The sequence below is a fragment of the Microtus ochrogaster genome, linkage group LG2 (genome assembly GCF_000317375.1).
Source record: "Microtus ochrogaster isolate Prairie Vole_2 linkage group LG2, MicOch1.0, whole genome shotgun sequence".
NCBI classification, from domain to species: domain Eukaryota; kingdom Metazoa; phylum Chordata; class Mammalia; order Rodentia; family Cricetidae; genus Microtus; species Microtus ochrogaster.
The window spans coordinates 52,692,975-52,702,085 of NC_022028.1; the positions used below are offsets into that span (position 1 = coordinate 52,692,975).

General features: G+C 54.5%; 1 protein-coding gene and 1 pseudogene across 1 annotated transcript in view; one reads left to right on the forward strand and one right to left on the reverse strand.

Annotated features, from left to right (window-relative positions):
• The window catches only part of Pacsin1 (protein kinase C and casein kinase substrate in neurons 1), a 35,890-nt gene extending 33,480 nt beyond the window's left edge, over nt 1-2,410 (reverse strand). Inside the window, exon 1 of the mRNA XM_005360376.3 lies at nt 2,172-2,410. The gene's annotated coding sequence lies outside the window, so the exon portion shown is untranslated. The remainder of the gene's footprint in view (nt 1-2,171) is intronic.
• Nucleotides 2,411-5,151: 2,741 nt separating this feature from the next.
• LOC113457588 lies at nt 5,152-5,243 on the forward strand (annotated as a pseudogene).
• Nucleotides 5,244-9,111: the final 3,868 nt, after the last annotated feature.

Sequence of the window (9,111 nt, forward strand, 5' to 3'; positions counted from 1 at the left end):
AAGAAGAGGAAAGGTAGCCAGGGCTATCTATATAGCACAGAGGGATGCCCTTGCGCAGAATCCCCCATGATGATGGGGTGTGGCTCAGCAGACAGAGCTTGTCATAGTAAGTTCCAGGCCCTCCCCAGGACACCCATTCTCTCAGCTCCTCCTCTTGCTTCCACAGGGGGACGGCCCAAATCAGTGAGCTCCTTCCCTGATGGCCTTCCCTGTCCTTCCTGGCCTGCCTGGCCCACAGAAGTTTCCCTTCTCCAGTGAGGTCTCCCACAGCCAGTCATTCCTGCTGGGGATGCAGGCATCTCCTGAGGAGGGAGAACCTTGCCTGAAGTCATGGTGGAGCCACCATGTCAGGCTTTCACAAGTTAAGTGAAGTCTCTCTGTGTCAGGCCTTGGGGACACCAGACCCCTGACACACACACCCCTGTATCCATGTGGAAAGATGTCACTCTCAAAACCTGAGGCAGGGTGACACCAGAGGATCCGAGAAGAGGGGAGCAGGATGGGGTGGGGACACAGCCAAGGAAGCTTCCGAAGAGGAAGGGAGAGTCTCAGCAGTGGAGGGCAGAGCGGGGGCGAGGTGGGGTCAGCTGACTGGGCACGGTGGCACAACCTCATCAGAGGAGCAAGGCTGCCCAAGAAAGGCCCTGCAAAACCCCATGCTGCTTTACACACAGCTCCTGGAAGACCCAGGAGACCCAGGACAGCCTGCTGGGGGCTCACCCAGCCCCAGAGCATGACATGGGCTGTCTTCTTAGAGCTGGGATCGAGGGTCTGAGCATAGCAACACAGAAGAAATCACCAGTCCGGTGGCTTGAAGAAAGGGAAGTCCTTAATGATGGGCCAGATTCCCCAAGGACATTAGGGGGCCAACAAGACAGTCAGGAGCCAGCAGGGCGGAAGCCCTTCCAAAAGTCACAGCTGCCTCTCAACCCCAGGTCTAGAGGAGCTTCATGGCTCTTTGGTCCCGGAAGTGGGGGGGGGCTACAAGAGGAGGATGGGGGAGGCCGGGATGCGCCGGTAGAAAGACCAGAGGGGGTTCCCTTCCATCTTTCAGCTTGCTAGCAAATGCCCAGAATTTACTCATTCATTCATTCATACTGCAGACATTTCTTCAGTGATGAGCCCTTCTCAGACACCGGAGCAATGACAGAGACAAATCAGATTCTTAGCCTGAAGACACTTTGGTCTAGAGGGCGACAGACCAGACATAAATAACCTCAAGGCTGACAGGGTCCAGGAACACGGTGTGGGAGGTGGCCTCTCACCTGGGCGACAGGAAGCTGCTTGGAGGCTATGATCTAAGAAAACCGGGCTGGGGGCAGAGCTTCCCAAACCATTGGCGATCGGCACCCCAGCTGTGCCAGGGCTCCTGACAAAGGTAGCTATTTCTGGTTGTGCCTAGAAAAAGAAGGTGGCCGCAAGTGTGACGTCCCCTCAAGCTGCAGAGCTCGGCTTGGGGGAGGTGGGGAAAAACTGGGGTTTGAAGCTGGGTCTAGCCAAGCTCTGGAGTTTGCCACCGTGTCCCAGACACATTAATGACCCTTTAACCTTTCCACAGCCTCCTGAAAGGTGAACACTACTGGGGGGGAGCGCCCCAACTGTGACCAAATGGTCCGAGGTCGGTGGAGGGAGGGCAGTGTGGCGCAGAGAGGATTCTGCTGCATCTGCGGGGGCCCTGAGCATCACTACCTCCTCTCTCCTTCCACCCACCACCCACCCCAGCTGGTGGGGGGAGGGGTCGGAAGCAAAGAAGGAAGTACCTGTAATCTAAACCAGACATCGCCGGCTGTGCTTCTCCCCCAGCCCACTCTGGTCCAGAAATAACATACGCACCAAGCTGGCACCGGCCCACCCATCCCAGCTGGTCCCAGAAAAACACACTCAACACCGGGGGCCAGGCCCCAGTTTCTCAACAAACCTATTTCCTCCTCTTTCCTCGGGGTAAAGGCCTCCCCTTCGGCATCCCCAAGGGGCCTAGTTCAGGGCCATCCTGGCATTGCCTAGGTCCAGCCCAGGAGCGTCCCTGGGTGCGCGCCCACCTCTCTCCAGGTCCCTGTCCTCCGCTGCGTCCAACGCCACCACAGGCTGGGGACCTGCATCCCTCACTGGGGCCCTGGCCTCCCCGCACCCCCACCCCACCCCGCGCTCGCTCCACGTTTTAGACCCAATACCTGGGCGCCAGAGCTCCGGACACCATCGGTGGCGGGGGCCGAAGAGGGCGGCGGCGGCCCGGCCTCAAGCCCGGACGGCTTCCCGGGGGAGAAGGAGATCGGCGCGACCGTCGCGCGTCTCTCCGGGGCTGCGGGAAGGAGGAAGGTCAGAGACTCCGCGGAGCGCAGCGCCGCGCGGGGGCGGAGGCGGCGCGGATTAGAGCGGCTTCTCCGCGAGCCAATGGCGGCGCGGTGGCTGCGCAGGTGGCAGCGCCGCGGTACCCGGAGGCCGCGCCCGCCCGGCCGCTTGCTCCCAGGCTCGGTGCGTGGTTCCTGCGCCCTCCTAATCCCAGCGTCTCACGTGTGGGTGCACACAGGATAGAGGCTTGCCCTAGCCCTGATGTGATGACCCCCTCCTCTGCACTTGTGTGTGTGCGGGGAGGGGTGTGCATGCAGGACAGGGCCTTTCTATCTAGCCCCGGTGTGATGACCGCCCCCCATGTGTGTGTGGGTGCTTTCAGGACAGGGCCCTTCTCTCTATCCTTGATGTAATGACTCCCTCTTTCTACCCATGTGGGGAGGGGCTCACACAGGACAAGGACCTGCAGTCTAGCCCTGGCATGATGACCCCATCTTCTACCAATGTGTGTGGGGCTGCGTGCAGGACAGGATCCTGCGGTCTAGCCCTGGTGTGATGACCCCGCCTCTATGTGTGTGTGGATGCAGGCAGAACAGGAGCCTGTGGTCTAGTCAAAGAGAGAGAGCGCTCTCCTTTATTCTATCCCATGCTTCCTCCCCACCCCCAGCAAAGTAGACTTAAGGCCTTTTCTGAGGCTTTCTGGGACTTGGGTCCACGCTTCCAGGAGCCAGGAGTGGGGTCTGAGGCGATTTCATTCAATGTCTCTGCTGCGCCTGCCTGCGATAAACCAGGCACTGAGCGATGAGATGCCCGGGGGCTTCAATAGAACAAAACTCACTACCTCAAGGGTGGTGGGGGCCAAAGCCTTTAATCCCAGCATTTGGGAGGCAGAGGCAGGCTAATCTCTGTGAGTTGCAGGCAGGTCTAGTCTACAGAGAGAGTTATGGCTACACAGAGAAACCCTGTCTTGAAAAAAACAATATATAATATATAAACAAACAAAAAACAAAACCAAGCAAACAGAAAAACCGACTACCTCTGCCTCCCCCAGCTCACGCTCAGGAGAGAGCTGGGTGTTCACAAGGGGAGGAGAGTGTATCTCGAAGTGGTGTGCCCAAAACTGAAAACAGATCTGTAGAGAACAACACAGAACTGTGGCCAGGACCGGAGTGGGTGAGGCTGATGTTGAACACTAGACTTCCAACGAGGCCGTGTGGACTCCCGGTTTGCAGCAGACTGCACTACTCTTTCAAGCAGCCCTGAGCTGATACGCATGTGTCTATACTTCCTGAATCCCCTGGCCGTGAACCCTCACCGTGAACTCTGAAGTTCACCACTTCAGGGACCCAGAAGAATGCCCGAGAACAGCGTTCGTTCCTTTGGTAAGAATTCCCTGAGCACTGGTTCCAAGGTAGATCGTTAGAGCCTGGAGAAAGACAGCACCAATCGAGCAGGCCACAGGGCAAACCTACACTGGGGTTAGAGCAGACAGTCAGGGGTGTAGACGGATTAGTCAGGGACAGAGCGACAAAATGAATGTCTATTCCAGGGGCTTGTTAGGCCGGCTAACACAGGAAAAGCCGGCTGCTGCCTGAGAGGCTGCTCCACCAGGCTGCCTGCCTCGGCGGTCCCCATTTGGCCTGGGGTATTTCTAAAGAACCACAGTAGTTACTGTAGGCCTGCAGTAGGCACTGGGAGACAGAGATCTGGAGGCAGCTGCTGCAGCAACAGAGCGGATGGAAAGGGAAGGTAGGCAAGCAAACTGTACTGTTTTATCCCGAGACTTCTTATAGCAGGCCACCACAAGAAGATGCCAGCCACCATGAGAAAGTGTCCTCTCCCCCCAGTGAATGGTCCAGATTAACTACCGCAGGCAGTGGGCAGTGGGTGGTGCTCCAGGAAGGGATGGGGGCCCTTTGGGCAGAGCTGCCCTGCAAGCTTTGCTAGGAGTGCTGAAAGACAGCTGCAATTCTGGTTAGCCAGATGGCACAGGAGTTGGGGAACTTCTAGGCAAGGCCAGCACCTGTACACAGGTGTACGGTAGCCTGCGGCTGATGAGGCCCACCCTCTATTCCAGCCTCAGCACCTCCCAATTCCCGTTCTCCACACCTCAACCCAGAGTTTCCCATCAGCCCCAGGCAAAGGTGTGAGGCTCGCGTGGGTGGGACAGAGTTCACTTAGCTCCCAGTGAACACTCCAGTGACTCAGCCTTGTGTGGCAAGCTGTTTAAGTGGCGCGTCTGGGGCCCAGGGGAGCCACTGACACATCCGGGCTCCGTGCATCGTACTGACAGCGACGCTGATTACACTTCCCTGGTGAGGGGCTGGGACCAAAGGATGCAAAGTGACTGACCCTAATAAAGAGGGTGAGGTTGAGAAGGCAGAGAGAAGTCTAAGTTCTCTCAATAATAAAATAATAATGATGATGATAATTTTAAGAAAAAAGCCAGAGGAGTCCACAGCACCAGACTTTCCAAATAGGACAGGCATGCACTGTCCCTTAGTGGCAGACTTTGGAGGGTGCTAAGAGTCAGGAGGGGATGCTCAAAGGGCAGAAGGTTGTGATTCAGTAGGGAAGAGAGGCCAGAGGCTGAGAGGGAAGCAGCTGCACTCATAGGAGCTGTGGACCCAGTCAGGAGGCCAGGCTGGCTTTGAGGAGTTTCTCAGCTGGTTGAGTTTGTGCCTAGCGCACTCACTCAGATCCCGGGGCTCCATCTGTAGCACCCCATCTCTGGGTGCAATGGTGCAGGCCTGGGAACCCAGCACTCAGGAAACAGAGGCTGGAGAGCCAGAAGGTCAGGTCAGCATTCTCTGGCACACAGCGAGCTGGAGGTCAGCTCGGGCCTTGAAAATTCAAACAGGAGTGCTCGCTTCAGCAGCACATAGACTAAAATTGGAAAGACATGGCCCCTGCACCAGGATGACACGCAAATCCGTGAAGCGTTCCATATTTTTCCTAGACAACAATGAGGACTCTAAGAGAGACATACATGGATCTAATCTACGTGAGAAGTAGAAAAAGATAAGATCTCCTGAGTAAATTGGGAGCACAGGGACCTTGGGAGAGGGTTGAAGGGGAGGAGAGAGCCAGGGAGGGGAGCAGAGAAAAATGTAGAGCTCAATAAATATCAATTAAAAAAAAAGGAGAAAGAAAATTCAAACAGGAGGCCAGGCAGGGTGGCACATGAGTTTAATCCCAGCACTCGGGAGGCAGAGGCAGGTGGATCTCTATGAGTTCGAGGCAGCCTGGCCTACAGAGTGAGTTCCAGGACAGCCAGGACTGTTACACAGGGAAACTCTGTCTCAAAATACCAAAAACAAACAAACAACAAACAAACAAAAACAAAACAACCAAAAATAGAAAGAGGGGAATGAGAAGACAGCCGGGCACTGTGCAGAGCTGAGGTGTGGCTGGGGCTGAACTCAGACCTTAGCAGCCAAAAAGCTGGAGGGAAAAATGAGAACACCCCACCACTCATGCCCACGCAGTCCGTCCCTGCATAACTCAAAATAAATGTTTCAGGAACTGACATGGGATGTCCACGCTTCCTGAATTAGACCAGCTTCCTCCTAGACGGTCTGATTGCTGACCTGTTTTCAGACAACCTGATCCACCCTCCGGTGCCTTCCCTGCCCCCATCCCGCCGCCTCCACTCTGTGCGCCACCCCCACCTTCCCTCCAGTTCTGTGCCTCTGCCTCGACGTGCCTGCCCTCGCTTCTGAGCATCAAGTTTTGCTTTCCTAACATTTTCCACATCTCTAGTGTCCCTGCCTCGCTTTTCTCAGCCCGGGGAAGATGTGACCCGGGAAGATGTCCGTCCTTTCCTCGCTTTTCTCAGCCCGGGGAAGATGTGATCCGGGAAGATGTCCGTCCTTCCCTCCCACAGCGCCAAGCCCCCTCAGAGCGAAGCTTCCTCCCTCCCAGAGTTTGCGCCTCCTAGAGCGAGGAGCCAGGCGCAGCTGTCCCAGAGGGTTTCCAGATGCCAGTGAGACACAAAAGACGTGTGCAGTGCTGAACAGGCGTGGGGATAAATAAATCAATGAATGAATAATGGATTGGTAATTGATACTGCGTGTTAGGTCTGGGAGAGAAGCAGGCACAAGAGAGATTTCAGGTTTCCCTTCTTCCATCATAGTAAAAAGACTTGGGGAGAAAGGAGGAGGAAGGAGGGAGAAGGGAGAGGAAGGAGGCCGGGTGGGGGGGGCGTTGATTCTCTTTCTCTCTCTCTGAGGCAATCGAATGTAATTTCCTAGAATGGCCTTGGACAGTGGAGGGTGACGTTCAACTTTTTTGGTTTTTTGAGACAGGGTTTCTCTGTGTGACAGCCCTGGCTGTCCCGGAACTAGCTCTGTAGACCAGGCTGGCCACGAACTCACAGAGATCCGCTGCCTCTGCTGGGACTACAGGTGTGTGCTACCACTGCCTGGCTCAGCTTCTGACCTTTCCCTCGCCTCTAGAGCGCTGGGATTACAAGCATGTGCCCTCATGTCCGGTTTGGGGTTTCGTTGTTTTAACTTCTAAAAAATTATTATTTTCACTTTTTTTTTTTTTTTTGGTTTTTTTCGAGACAGGGTTTCTCTGTGGTTTTGGAACCTGTCCTGGAACTCGCTCTGTAGACCAGGCTGGTCTCGAACTCACAGAGATCCGCCTGCCTCTGCCTCCCGAGTGCTGGGATTAAAGGCGTGCGCCACCATCGCCCGGCTCTATTTTCACTTTTTTTGAGACATGGTGTTGCTGGCTATCGTAGGACTCATTCCATAGACCAGGTAGGCTTTGAACTCACAGAGATCCGCTGCCTCTGCCTCCCGAGTGCTGGGATTAAAGGTGTACACAACCATGTTGTGGCTAAAAATTATCTATGATTATTGTATGTGTGCGTGGCACGCATGATACGTGTGTTTGAGCACAAGGGGCACATTGCACGTATGAAGGTCAGGAGACAACTATTTATTTGTGTCAGGGTGGATTTGGCAGGATGTGTAGAGGTCAGAGGATGTCGGTCTGTACCTCCTTCCTCCAGGAGGGACGGGTATTGAATTTCGGCCACTAGGCTTCTGTGGCAAGAACCTCTACTGCTGAGCCTTCTCCGCGGCCCTGTGCCTGCTCACCAGGCTTTGTGCCAACTCACCCACCCCCAGCCTGACCACCCCGTGAAAGGCCACGGATTGACCCCACTTTTGAGGATGCGGATTCTTAAGCCCAGAGAGTGAAAGCGACTCACTCAAGGTCACACAGCCCGGCGGTGACAGAGCTGGGAAAGAAAACAGATCTCTGAGCTCTGATTGGGTTGCGGCCTCCTTGTCTCACGACTGCCCTGCCGGTGGAACCTGTTTGTAGGCGGGACTAGACGGAGCAGGGAATCTGACTGGCTGGGTATTGGCTGCCCAGTGCAGGGTTTTATTTTCTTTTTTTTTTCTTTTTTTTTTAAATATTTATTTATTTGTTATGTATACAATAGAGGGTTTTATTTTCTGAGTTCTCTTCAGCAACAGGACGTGGGAACAGTCTGTGCTGAGGACAGCCTTACAGCCCCTCTACCCTCTCCTCAGCCCCCGGCCACTTGGCCTCCCGCTTGTAGAGCGGCAGTCAGCTGCCTGGTGGAGAGACATTACCATTGCACCTTGAATCCCAGGGTGTCAGGAGTTTTGCAGTTGTGGGTTTCTCTGCTTGTGACTGTGTCTGGAAGCCACACCTCCTTCCTTTGGGAGGTGCCCAGATTTAGAACCCAGTGATAGCCTGGAGGCAGTTTACCCAGGACACACAGACTCTATGACAGAGACTTTCTCCGAACCAGGTTCTTTCTGGATTTGAGACATACTAGCCGTCGTGCTACAGGCAGGGACGCAGGGACACGGAGAGCTCAGGTACGCGTGTGATGTCACAGAGCTGGAACGCGTTGGAGCTGCGTTTCAAATCCCGGCAGTCTGGTTCCAAGGACCACACTCTGCTCTGCGCCTAGAAAGAGCAAGTGTGGACTGGTGCTTTCGCCGACCGCTTGACCCTGTGGTACCTGGGGCTATGGCCTGGACATTCTCGCCACCTAATGGTATTGGGCCTCAACTACAAGCGAATTCCTGAGCAGAGGCACAAGCCCTGTGCACGTTTGTGTGGGTTTAGTTTTTGGAGACAGTCTTCGGTAGCCCAGACTGGCTGGACTCACTGTGTAGCTGAGGATGGTGTTAAATTTCTCATCCTTCTGCCTCCACTTCCCAAGTAAGGGCGCTCTAATCTCCTGGATCTGTAACAGACGGTTGTGAGCCACCACATGAGTGCTGGGAACTGAACCTGGGTCCTCTGCAAGAGCAGCGTGTGCGCTTAACATCCGAGCCAGCTCCCCAGCCCTCTGTGGTTTTCTGAGACAAGGTTTCATACTGCAACCCAAGTTTGTTAATCCTCCTGCCTCAATCTCCTAAATTCTGAGATCACAGGAACAAGTCCCACTGGGTCCATCTATTCCTTTTTTAAAAATTATTTTTATTATTATCAGTGGGGGGGGGGGTCAGAGGACAACTTCCTAGAGTCGATCCTCTTCCTCTTTTTATGTGGTCTCCGGGATTTGAACTCAGGTCCTCAGACTTGCATCTTTTGGCAGTCAGCAAGTACCTTTAAACCATCTTGTTCTTGCTGCCTTATTTTTTTAATTACTATTTATTTGTGTCAGGGTGGGGGTGATAGGATGTGTAGAGGTCAGAGGCCAACTTTTGGGAATGGTTCTCTCCTTATACCACATGGGTCCTCGGGATCAGGTCCTTGGGCTTGGCAGCAAGCGACCTTACCCACTCAGTCACCCCCATCTCCACATCTAGTCTTTTCTTTTTTTTT